The following is a 14,061-nucleotide window of genomic DNA, read 5'->3' on the forward strand; positions in this document are numbered from 1 at the left end:
CGGGAGAGGCCGCGACAGAGGGAGGCCCGCATACCACAAAAAAAAAAAAAAAAAAAAAAAAAAAAAAAAAAAATAGTAAAAAAAAAGTGATATGAAAGACTTTAAATTCAATATATTAAGATTTATGCTTACAAAAATATATGAAGCCAATTATAATAATATCCTTTTTTTAAAAAAACAAGGACAAGCAAAGAGTGTTACGGCTAATTTTTAAATGAATGATAAAGACAATGTTCTTCAGGATTTCCTGAAAAATGGGACTATGTTAAGACTTTTAACCTCTTTTACATTTTGTACTGCTTTGGAGTGAGATTGGTGAAGAGTTCCTTGGATTACAATCAGCAGTGGGGCTAGTTCCTTCTTCACCTTCAATGCTGGTGTGGAGATGCTACAACAGTCACTAGGCATCAGCATTTTGACTTTCCCCCATCATCACAACCAGCCCTTCATTGGGCACCAAAATAGGTTTCCCTTGTCACACTAACTGGCCATGTTGTAATACTAAATAAAACACTATAGTCTCATGGTGGCGCTCCCTGAAATGCCATCAGCAGCTCAACTCCTTCTTTGGAATTAATAAAAATTGACATTTGTTCCTGGTTATTAGAAACAAAAAATAAAGACAATGTTCTATATTTTCTGTCTTCTCTTGCATGGGAAGCTCCATAAGTACAGAGATCTTTGTCTCTTTGTTTACTGATCTATCCCATAGCACATAGACCAGAGCCAAGCAGATACTCAATAAATGTTATTTTTAAACAAATATTGTATGAATTCAAAGTATAATGATTCCCATGGCATAATCAACGAGAATATTGTGAGTGAGCTGAAACATAAAAATAATCCTGACAGTTGGGTAGGTTTGGATAAGTAGTGGGATAGGAGGATGATCTGAGTGGAAGGACTGGCTTAGGTATTACTGAGTACTTTTTATTATTCAGATAGACATCTGATATACTATACAAACTAGCAGGGAAGACAGACATTAACCATGACACAAGCTGCCAAGAAGCCAATTAAGGAAGGAGAATAGCCAACTGGCTTTAGCAAAAGGATTCCTTGTAACTTTAAGATTACTTTCAGTAAAGTGCTGGAGATGGAGGCCAGATTGCAGAACAGTTATGAAAGGGGGATAAAACAGAGCCAGTGGGTCTTTCAAAATGTTTGGTAGTGAAGAAATTATGTATATGCCAGTAGTTAAACTCAAGTAATTTTTAAAAATATTGTCTATAAAATAAGACAACTTGAGCATGTTTAAAGAGTAATAAGAAAGACAGAGAGGTTGAAGATATCAAGTGAATTAAGGGTAATTGCTTATATAAGTTTCCTCAAAATTAAGGAAGGTATCTAATTCCAATCAAAAAGGAGTAAACTTGGACAGGAGTACATACTGTGGTAAGCAAATTAGCTACATATTTTTTTGTTTTTAAAGTTTTATCACAAAAATGTTCAAATATTCAGAAAGGACATAAGAATTGTATAATGCACACCCATATTCTCATTACTTTGATTCTGTGATTAACATTTGGTGATACTAATCATGTATTTATCCATATTTCCATCCTATTCATGCACATATCTGTCTTATTTTTGACATATTTCAAAGTTGTAAATGTCAGTACATGTCACTGCTAAATCTTTCAAAGTGTGTTATAATTAACTATCATTCAATATTTCTAAAACGTTTTTGTGATAAAATATACAAATGTGAAAAGCACAAATATTGATTGTTCCATTGATTGAATACTTTTGGAAAATGCATTTACCTAGGTGAGCCAAACATCTGGCAAGGCATAAAATATTTCCGTCACCTCCCCAAAATTCTCTTACGTTGCTTTTCCTTGCCTTCATCCCACTGTTCTGGTTCTTTTTAACCACAGATTAGTTTTCCCTGTTCTAGAACCTGATATAAATGGAATGATGAAGTAGGTATGTACTCTTTTGCATACTTTTTGTTTTGAGTTTCACCCATGTTGTTACAGATATCTGCAATTTATGCTGTTTTATTACTAAATAGCAATGCATTTGTATGAATATAACACAACTTTCTTATTTATTTTCCTCTTGATGGATACCTGAGCTTCAGAGAGTTTTATAAAACATATAAAACATATGAAAATTCTTGAACAAGTCTCTTTATGAACATATGCTTTCTTTTTCTTGGGTATATACCTAGGAATGGAATTTCTGAGCTTATGGAATATATATGTTTAAATTTTGAGTAACTGACAGAGTTTTTTTCAAATATGGTAATAGCATTGAAGAATTTTTGCCATAATTATATGAGATTTCTAGATTATTTTATATTTAATTTCAGTCATTCTGATTGATATATATCTTACTGCTATTTTATTTTGCATTTTCCTGATGATCTCCAAAGTGTCTGTTCAAATATTTTGTCTCTTTTTACTGGGTTGTTTGTCTTTTTGTTATTGAATCCTAGGAGTTCTTTATATACCCAAGAAACTAGTCATTTTTTAAAATATATGTTTTGTGAATAGCTTATCCCAGCCTACATCTTACTTATTAATTTTCTTTTTTAAAGAAACCACTCTATTGAGATATGATTGACATCCAAAAATCTGTATGTATACAACTTGCTGAGTTTGGAGATAAGTATATATAAGTATATATCCATGAAACCATCACCACAATCTTTGCCATAAACATATCCATCACCTCAAAAAATTTTCTCTCATTTTCTTTATGTGTATGTATATATATATATATATATATATATATATATATATATATAGTGTGTGTGTGTGTGTGACAAGAACACTTAACACTTAACACAAGAACACCTAATACAAAACAGTGGTATTAACTATAGGCACAATGCTGTACAGTAGATATTTAGGACATATTCATCTTATATAACTGAAATGTTGTACCCTTTGCCTTTGATTAATATCTCCCTATCTCCCCCTTCCCTCAGCCCCTGGCAACTACCATTCTACTCTCTACTTCTGTGAGGTTGACTGTTTTATATTCTTCACGTAAGTGATATCATGTAGTATTTGTCCTTCTGTGTCTGGCTTATTTTACTTAGCATACTGTCCTCCAGGTATATGCATGTTGCTGCAAATGGCAGGATTTCCTTCTGAATAATATCCCATCATATGTATATACCGCCTTTTCTTTATCCACTCATTCACTGATGGACATTTATACTGTTTCCATATCTTGGTTATTGCTAAAAAAAAAAAGCTTCAATAAATATGGGAGTGCAACTATCTCTTTAAAATACTGATTTCAATTTCTTTGAATATATACCCAGAAGTGGGATTGCTGGATCATTCAATTTTTATATTTCTGTGTTGGCTCTTTTTTTTTTTTTTTTTTTTTGTGTGGTATGCGGGCCTCCCTCTGCTGTGGCCTCGCCCGTTGCTGTGCACAGGCTCCGGACGCGCAGGCTCAGCGGCCATGGCTCATGGGCCCAGCCGCTCCGCGGCATATGGGATCCTCCCAGACCGGGGCGCGAACCCGGTTCCCCTGCATCGGCAGGCGGACGCGCAACCGCTGCGCCACCAGGGAAGCCCAATTTTTATATTTCTGAAGAAACTCTATACTGTTTTCTATAGTGGCTACGTCAGTTTATATTCCCAAATTTCTGTGTAATTTTTTCTTCTTATAGCATTCTTTTCCAAAGGTATTGTCTATAATAATTCATTACAGAGTTTGTAATAAAAAAGTAGTTATATATCCTTTTCCCCAATTTTGATTAAGAATTGTGGCCATATATTTACACTGATCAAATGTGTGAATGGACACAACTCAGTCTTAGTTTATACAACTTTGTATAACAAAATTTATTCAACAAAATAAGTCTATCATGTTCCTAAATCTGGATGCTTAAATTTATTTTTTTCTTCCCATTTATGTGATTTGGTATCACATGGACACAATTCAACTTAAGAAAGTACACAGAACATGGCATGGCTATTATAATAATGAATTTTCAATTGAAATATAAATCTTGTATTCGGCTTCTCTAAGAGCTCTCGGGAGTTTTCACAATATAAATCATTAACAAGAATGAAACTGGTTGCAACTGGCATTTATCTCTAAGAATCAATTGGCAAAATGAATTTTATTGTTAAAGCTACAAAGAAAGTCAGAACAGGACATCAAATTTCTGACTGCTTGAATGAAATCCTTTAGGTCTAGTATCTATATTAGCAAGACAATTACACCAAAATTTTTATGCTTAAAGACATTTCTGCTTTCTCCAGTTGCCTGAGTTGAGTCATTACCTCTGAGAATCCATTTGGTGGCAAGGGAGAGATTGGATATGTTCACTATGTGCTTTGTGTGAAAGCCAAAGTATATTTTCCTTTTCAATGTAGCAGTTATAGTATCAATTTCTGCTGTATTTGTATCATAGAACATATTTGCAGTGTGTCTAGTGTTAGTAGACCAAATCTGCCTCTAGGCTTCTGTTTGCTTTCCTGAGAAACAATAGTCAGGTAGTGATGGAAATCCCATCTGTACAAATCTTTCAACAAGTCTCAAAATGACATTAAAAGAAGTAAAGAGTGACATAATTTTATCTCTGTATGTAATAAAGTAACAAGAATTTAGGGCAACAAATGAGGATCTAGGCCAGTTAAGCTTAGGAAAACCTTGATTAGATTGTGGCCAAACATTGAGTGGTAATATCTGGAAAATTATTTCACAAGACTGTGGATGACAGGAATCAAGTATGCAAAAATCTGTGGTAATTCAGATTTTAGATTCTCTTAGGATTGAAAAAATACTCTCCTCTAGAAAATACAACTCCAAACCCCATAACTAATTTAGAAGACAGGACAAAAGATACTGTTTTAATGAAATGTCTAGTGTTTGTTTATGGAGTTATCAACAACTGTGATGTTATAAAATCAGATTCAAGTAGTACCCTGGTTTTAATAAGAGTACAAATTAGAATATATTATTATCAAACACTTCCTTGAAGTATGTTTGTACAGTGCATATATAAACAGATATATCAATCATAGAATAGGTCTGAGGAGTGTATTTATTACCTAATAATCAGAAATCCCCAGATTTTTCCCTTCCACAATTATTGGCTATTACTACACTAAAATCATCACTTTACTGACAAGATTGTGATTGAAATCCTCATTCAGAGTTACTTTTTGAGCTAATATGTAGTCTTAGAATGGAAAGTACCAAACTATAGAATTTCAGGAATGATAAGTTATAATGCTCACATTTATTTCCTGTTAGTCTTTCATTTATTTCCTATTGTTCTGACATGTATGGATTGATATATCAAATTGTCTCATACATCCTTGAAAAAAGTCAGTTTATGTATAAAATTTTGAGCAATATTTAATAAATTTGATTTAATATAACAAATATAGAAAGCTGCATTTCATAATTGCAAAATAAGCATTATTTTCAAATGCACATAGAACATTTACCAAAATGACTATTATTTTTTCCATAAAGCAAGTCTTAACAAATTTTAAAGACCTAATATCCTATAGAGTATGTCTTCTAACCATTGTTAGATTAATCTAGAACAAACTCAATATTAGAAATGAACAGATCCAGAAATATTTGGAAATTAAACAATACAATTCTTAATAACCAATGGGCCCAATTACAAAGAAAATTAGAAAATACTTGGACCTGAGTGCTTATGAAAATATGATATATTATAACTTGTAGAATGCAGCTAACTCTACTTAGAGGAAAATGTTTTGCCTCAAGTGCATATACTAGAAAAGAATAAAAGCTGAGAAATAACTTACAAAAAGGAATATAAGAAGAAATAGAAAATTTGAACAGCTTTATAATTATTAAAGAAGTTAAATCTATAATTAAAAAAAAATTTTCCCCAAAGAAATTTCCAAACCCTACTGGTAAATCCTTTCTTAAAAGAAGGAAAAAATAGCACTCATCTTATACAAACTCTTCCAAAAATATATGCATTTAAAAAATGTTTCTCAGCCCTTTTTATAAGGCTAGCATAATCTTGATATCAAAACTTATAAAAGCACTCCAAGAAGAGAAAATTAAGGCCAACTTCTATTTTGAACATACATGAAAAATCTAAACAAAATAATAGCAAACAAAATACAGTGTTATATTAGAAAAATAATACATTATGCTGGGGGGTGTTATTACAGAAATAAAAGATTGATTTAACTTTTGAAAGTTAATCACTGTAATTCAACAGTTTAAAAGAAAAATCATATAATCATCTCAATAGTTACAGAAAATTATTTACAGCTATTCAAATACCTAGCAAAAATCCAGTAAAAGATGTGCAAAATTTCTACACAAAAAACCATAACCACTATTGAGACAAATTAAAGAAGACCTAGATAAATGGAGAACGCTCCCATATTCATGAATGAGGATACTCAATAATATAAGGTTATATTGTCTCCTTAAATTTATTTATGACTTCATTTCAATCCCATTTAAAATCCCAACAGGACTGAAAAGATCTAGGCCAGGATTCTACAGACTATAGCCTGTGGGCCAAATTTGGGCCTACTGCCTACTTTATAAATAAATTTTTATTGGAACACAGCCACACCCATCCTTTTACATATTGTCTACGGCTGCTTTTGAGTTACAACAGCAGAGCTGAGTAGTTATGACAGATAATATGTGGCCCCCAAAGTGGGAAATGTTTACTGTCTGTCCCTTTCTAGAAAACCTTGGCCATGTCTTGGTCTAGACAAACTTAAAGGAGAAGAACAAATGTGGGGGGCTAATACTACTGAATATCAACACATTATAAAGTAGTTAAATAGTTAACTACCTTTATTATAAGAGTATTTTAGCATTATGTGATAGACAAACACAGACAAATAAACCAACATAACAGATTATAGAGTTCAGAAAGAGATCCACACTTAAATGGACATTTGATTTAAGACCAGAGCAGTGGGAAAAGCATGGTGTTTTCAATGAAGGTGCAAAGTCAACTCTATAGCCTATGGAAAAAAGTAATCTTGATCCTTATCTTATGCACAGGGGAACTATAGATATAAATATAAAATATCAAACAATATAGTTGGTAGTTGAAATCATAGAAGAATATCTTTGTAATAGCCTTATTAGGGCACAAAAATACTACCAACAAATGAAAATTTTTATTAATTGTATGACATTAAAATTAGAAACTTCTCTTCACCCCAGACACCATTAAAAGATGAAATGCCTAGCCACAGTGAAAGAAAATATTTTTTATATACAAAATAAACCAAGGAAACAGAATATATAAAGAATTCCTGAACACACATTGGACTTCCAGTTTCAACTCTGACCTGTAAAGAGCTTGTAAATTATCACTCCCATCCTTACAAGAAAAAGCCGGACAATCAGGCAATCAACAACTTTTGTTTGACCCATCAGAGAACTGAGGTTTCAGGAAAAACCACCATCACAATCTGGAGGGACAGGCAAATCCAGAAAGTCAAGGTCAAGATCTGATTACCTGGAGTAGCAGCCAAAGGAGCCATACATTGGTAAGAGTGCTTAATGGTAAATTTGTTGAATTGCTGGAGGTTGAAAGTGGACTAGCATGAAAGCCAGAAACTCCTGGGGACCTCCACCCTTTAGTAGGCGTTACCTCCAGGAAACCCACTAGGTTCTCATTGAGAACATCTGGGGGGAAAAAAAAATCCCTTCTTGGTTCTGGAAGAGAGAGGGAAAGAGTAATCATTTTGAAATACTCTTAGAGCCTTCTCCATAACAAAAGTCTATGCTAAAGGGAAAAGTATTTTTCTAAGCCTTATCCTATCTGGGGGAAGGGAATTCCTTCCAATCCATCTCCCCCTAGCACTCCTGCTTCTCCAAAGGGGAGGAGGAGCAACAAAATGTAGTCACAGGTGTTAGGGCTTAGAGGAAATAGATTGAGAGTGCTGCAGCCAGAGAAGGGAGTTGAGGAATAGGGAGAAAAAAAATGTGTCACTGGAGATAGAATTTGTGAACATCATGGCCCTGAGACACAGGCCCACGAAAAAGATTAAAATTTAATTAAAAGATTACAGAATGTTCCACTCACACCTCACCATTTATAGACTACTCCTTCACATTTATAGAATACTCCATCCAACAATAGCAGTACACATTCTTCTCAAGCTCATATGGAACATTCTCTCATATAGACCATAAAACGCACCTTAACACATTTAAAAGACTAGAAATCATACAAATTATGTTCTCTGACCACAATGGAATTAAACTAGAAATAAATAACTAAAAACTAGCTGAAAAAATCCTAAATATTTGGAAATTAAACAACATACAGTACTTCTAAATAACCCCTGGGTCAAAGGAGTCTCAAGAGAAATTAAAGAATCCTCATAAGAGATAGAAAGCAAAGACAAGTTGAATTTAGTAAAGTGGGGGAAAAGCCTTGCACAGGCAGTTCACAAGAAAGGATTTTCAAATAGCTGAATAAATATGTGAAAAATTGCTCAACATAGTCACCAGAAAAATGCAAATTAAAATGATAAAATTTTTTAAATGACAGCTGTAGATGGTGAGAAGGACAGAAGTCAGCTGGAATGCTGATGAGAGTATAAACTGGTATGATAACTTTGGAAAACTATTTGACAGTATCTGAACATGTGCATATGCCATGATCCAAGACTTTCTCTTCAAGGAATATACCAAGAAGTAATGTGCCAAAACGTTTTTTAAAGTACAAGAATTTTCACAGAATGATTCATAATACCCAAACCAGAACATAATCTAAATAGTCCTCAATAGTAAAAGGCATAACTGAATTGTGGCACAATAATACAATGGACACAATTGGCATAGAAATTAACCAAACATGCTACGTGCAACAACATGAATGAATCTCAAATCAAAAACCTGAATGAAAGACTCAACCCGAAACGATCCAAATGGTATGATTCCTTTCATATAAAATTCAAAGAGAGGCAAAAATAATTATTGATACTAGAAAGCAGAATAGTGGTTACCTGTGGGGAGGTAGGATGATGCCCAGAGGGTATTTCTAATATGCTGGTGATGTTTCATTTCTTGACTTTGTTGGTTACATGATCTGTTCTTTTTGTGACAATTCATCAACGTATACACTTTGATTTTATGTATTTTCCATAAGATGCTTCATTTCAACAAAAAGGATTTATTTTTAAAATTGAAGATAAAATACCAAATTTCATGGTGTGGAATACTGCCCTTATTGTTCCAGCATTTATGGCTCCATACCACCTAAGTACTCTTATTCTCTGCATCTAAGACATTAATATAGTCTTAAGATATTTAAAGAGCTGTTTTAGCAGACTCTTGCTTTTTGTAGGAAAATATAAAGTTGTTCATTTTGCAAGTTTGAATTACATTTCAAGAAGTTATGTGATTTCCTGTTTGATAGAGGAAAGGTCCTTGTTTAAATAATAAATGACCTCTCTGTGTCCTCTACAGTATTCGAAAAACATCCTTCTGTAAAATTATTTTTAAGTTTTCAGTTTCTTTTTGGGGTTATTCATATTCCATCCAAAGTCAGAGAAGTGGGCTGAAATACCTGTGCTTGAATTCCTGTAAGCTCAGGGCCAGGGCCCTCAGTGTTGCTAGCTTAACTGCTTTATGTTTCTTCTTACAGGTGTACCTAATTCACCTTAATGCATTAATAGAGCTTGACTCTTCTTTAGCTTTAAGAAGACATTTTTTTTGTCCATACAGCAAATAAGAAAGTATAGAATTTTAAGTCAGATTGCAATTTGATAAATGTACCTGTTCTTTGATGATTAGACTATTAAAGATGCAAGGGTAACTAATTTAACTAAAGGATTTTCTTTAGGTAGCCACACAGCAAATTGCATTCTTGTATTAATATACAATCACTAGAATTCTAATTCAAATAGTTAATTCTCCCCAAAATATTTTTCATTATTTTGGGGACAAAGTGATCCATGATTTCTTTTTTTCTCTTTTTTTTTTTTAAATTCTGGATGAATGTTATGTTTGAGTCTACAAAATTGCGTGAAGGTTAAACTCGAGAGACTTCCTATCATTCTAAAATTCCTCACAAATCATTTTTAGCACACTTTCTTGTAAATATCACCCTTGAAAGCACATACAATTCCATTTGTTCCACATTTTATTATCTTAACCTACATAGGGCTGAACCCAGTTATTCATGGAATATCAAATATGATAGGAAGACAAACCTGAGAGAAACATTTACAGTACAATAGCGTAACTTGCTAAATTCCTCATCACCATTCTCTGAAAAAAACTTCTCAAGCCTTTCTCCTTTTTATTTTAACAATGGATTGAGGAAAATGTGCGATTTTTCTCTTGACATGAAAATATTTCAGTGCACGGTGATCTTGTCTGACGGATTTAGTATTTTCTGCATAACTGATACAGGAACTCCTATACGACTCTCTTCCATCCTATTGTAAAGGTCAGAAAAAAGCAGCAAACTGGGAGGGAAATAGCTTATTGCCAGAGTAGTAATGTCTGAAGGCTTTCAAAGTATGTTGGTTTTCCCCTCCTTCCGACTGTTTGTCTCCATTTTCTTCTTACAGCTCACAAAATGTAGGGGTTTTGTTGTTGTTAACACAGCTGTTCTTTGTAGATTTTTTTTTCCTTCTCCAGATTAAAGTCCTATCTCTCCTTAGTTTGATTCTCTATGCAGCATTTGACTTGCTCAGTTCCTGCCTGATTGCATCAATGAGCTCTTCTTTTAGCTTAGTTAATTCTTTTCTCATTTCATCTAAAATGTCCTGCTTCAGCCTGTCATAGTCCAGTCCCTCCATCTGGACTCCATTGGCACTGGGCTGTGACTAGGGCACAGATTTTGGTCTGTGTAATGAATCATAGGACCTGTTGTCAAAAACAAGCTGATTTTTCCTTGGAGAATCCCATCTGGAACAACAGACTTGCTGCCATTCATTGTATTTGTTCTTTCCCACGTTTTCTTGTCGGTTCAGGTGTACTTGTTGAAGCGGCTTTAGAAGTTACAGGCTCTGAATTTTCATTTTGTCCTATTTTTGTTTGGTTTCTATTGCTGATCCCTTTTCAGCAATTCTTCTCCTCCTGGCCAGCAGGGTACTCATTCCTCCCATTAAACCACTACCTCCTAAAGGAAGGGGTCCATTTCCACGACCCATATCTGTTTTAGATGAGGCCGAATTCACGCCAGTGGTATTCCCTCCTCTGGAAAGAGGCATCTTCCATCCGTGACACTTTCCTAAGTTTTGCTCCAGCAATTGCAGCTGCAAGTCCAGTTAAAGGGCGATTGTCTTCAGACATGGATCCTGAAAATAATCCAGATGGAGGGAGGGGAGGAGCAGGAGGTGATGAGGGAGAAGGGGGTACTTGATTAGGAAGAGGTGGTGGAGGAGGTGGAGGCGGGGGCCCTGAGGACGGAAGTGGAGGGAGTGGAGGAGGTCCTGGGGTAGGAGGGAACGCTGCTGGTGCCTGGGCAGGACCTGGTGGGAGTGCAGGAGGGAGTGGAGGTGCAGGTGGTCCCAAGACAATGCCCTGTTGGGCTGGAGTCTCGGCCAGCTGAGAGACTGCCTGCAAGCCTGGCTCAGAAGAAGAGGCTCCCAGCACAGAATTTAAAGGAGTCTCCACAGAGGCAGGGGCAGCTGCAGAGGGAGAAGGGAGAACACTAGGCTTGGATGAGGGAGTTGAGGTAATAGGCATGCTTGGAGGAAGAGAAGCTCTCATCTACAGTGTGAGAATGGTGTGAGGGAAAGCAGAGGTGAGCTGGTAGAGACACTGGACATGTGACAGAGTCGAGCAGCCCGCTGGGTGCCACTGGTGATGGAGGCATCTGGGGCACAGGAGAAGAAACACAACCGGGGAGGACAGGCCAAGGCCTGACCAGTAGCTCTGCCTGGGGGGAGAGGAGACGGAGGGAGGGGCAAGAAATTGGAAGTAGACCAGGCACAGGGCTTCATAGCTGGAGGTTGAAGAGAGGGTGTGTTCACAGGAGAAGAAGGTCGAGAGTTTTTGTTCAGAGGACGAGGAACTGTAGCATAATAGGGAAGAACAGGGTGGAAGGCTGAACCTAGAGATGTTGCAAAACGTAGAAGTGGTGGTGTAGGGGGTGTGGAAGTAGGTGGCAAAGCGGTCACTACAGCATAATCAGGAGTGGCCTCTGACACTGGAGCTGAGATGACTTTAGCATATGATGGAGGAAGTGCTGACGGAGGCTGGCAACTGACACGCTCAGGAAGTGGAGCATTATACAGGGAGCTGTCGGAGGATGGAGCGGCATTTGACATTCTTTGCTCTCGCTCGCATCCCAGTTGCTCCCTTTCTAGCTGCTCTTACTGCTCTCTTTCTTGCCTTTCCCTGTCCAGCCTCTCCAGCCTCTCCCGATCTTGTCTCTCCCACTCCAGGCGATTCTGACGTTCCCTTTCTTGTCTCTCTCTCTCTCTCCAGCTGCTCCTGTTCTAGTCGCTCCCTCTTCAGCCTTTCCCTTTCTAACCTCTCCCTCTCCAATCTCTCCCTTTCCATTCTTTCTCTCTCCAGCTCCTTTTGTTGTTGATGTTCTTGTTGTTGCCTTCTTTGAATTTCCGATTCTTCTTGTGATGGGCCATTCTGAACTTGGGCAGGTAGTTGTGAATTTTGTCTAGGCAATGTTGGCCCTGTTTCCTGTGAATTCAACACTTCTAAGGCATGCATCATGGCACTTGCGAAGACGTTGTCATCTTCTTTGCTGCCAAAGTTGAGACCATACACCTGTCTAGCATCCCGCCATTGGTGGAAGGTCTGTGTAGCTTGACTGTATTTCAACCCTTTAGGAATGGCACAATTTATCACTAACTGATGGTCCTGAATCTTCCTGCCCACCTCTCTGGATGTGTTGTTGCCTGTATGATGATATATATGAACTCTGCTGAACCTGGTTGAACCACCAGCTGGCACCCACTTTTTATTGGCATCATCATAGACCATCAAAGCAGTTCTTGCCTGACAGATACTCTGTTCACTTATTATTTTAAATGTATCATGCCACTCCCTTCTGGTCTGCAGAGTTTCTGCTGAAAAATCAGCTGATAACCTTATGGGAGTTCTCTTGTATGTTATTTGTTGCTTTTCTTTTGCTGCTTTTAATATTTTATCTTTATCTTTAATTTTTGTCATTTTGATTACAATGTGTCATGGTGTATTCCTCTGTGGGTTTATCCTGTATGGAACTCTCCATGCTTCCTGGACTTGAATGATTGTTTCCTTTCCCAGGTTAGGGAAGTTTTCAGCTATTATCTCTTCAAATATGTTCTCAGGCCATTTCTCTCTCTCTCTTCTCCTTCTGGGACCCCTATAATGTGAATGTTATTGTGCTTAATGTTGTTCCAGAGGTCTCTTACACTGTCCTCATTTCTTTTCATTCTTTTTTCTTTTTTCTGCTCCATAGTAGTGATTTCTCCTACTCTGTCTTCCAGCTCACTGATCCATTCTGCTTCATTTACTCTACTATTGATTCCTTCCAGTGTGTTTTTCACTTCAGTTATTGTATTGTTCAACTCTGTTTGGTTGTTCTTTATATTTTCTAACTCTGTTAAAAAATCCTTCTAACTTATCCATTTTTCTCCTGAGTCCTTGGATCACCTTTACAATCGTTACTCTGAACTCTTTCTCAGGTAGATTGCCTATCTCCACATCACTTGGTTCTTCTGGAGTTTTATCTTGTTCCTTCATCTGAAACACATTCCTCTGCCACCTCATTTTGGGTTCATTACGTTTCTCAACTTTGGAGGAGTAGCCTTCTGTAGGATACATCCTATGGGTCCTAGCAGTGTACTCACTCAAGGGCCAGGGGCCAGCGGTCCCAGGCTAGTGTCTGGCCTGCTTTTGCAGACTACAGGCTGCTGGATTGTAGTTTTCATCCTTCTGATTTCTGCCGCCTGGTGGGTGAGGCTGGTCTAGAAGCTTGTGTAGGCTTCCTGGCAGGTAGGGCTGATGCCTGCCCACCGGTGGGTGGAGCTGGGTCCTGGCCCTCTGGTAGGCAGGGCTGTGTGATCATGAAGTCTTTAGGCAACCTGTCTGCTAATGAGTGGGGCTGTGTTCCCACCTGGTTAGTTGTTTGGCCTGAGCCACCCG

At 36.8% G+C, this 14,061-nt stretch overlaps 1 pseudogene; it reads right to left on the reverse strand.

Moving 5' to 3' along the window:
- Positions 1–10,583: 10,583 nt before the first annotated feature.
- On the reverse strand, positions 10,584–13,740 carry LOC102992343 (protein enabled homolog; annotated as a pseudogene).
- Positions 13,741–14,061: the final 321 nt, after the last annotated feature.

This window comes from Physeter macrocephalus, chromosome 2 (genome assembly GCF_002837175.3).
Source record: "Physeter macrocephalus isolate SW-GA chromosome 2, ASM283717v5, whole genome shotgun sequence".
Taxonomy (NCBI): domain Eukaryota; kingdom Metazoa; phylum Chordata; class Mammalia; order Artiodactyla; family Physeteridae; genus Physeter; species Physeter macrocephalus.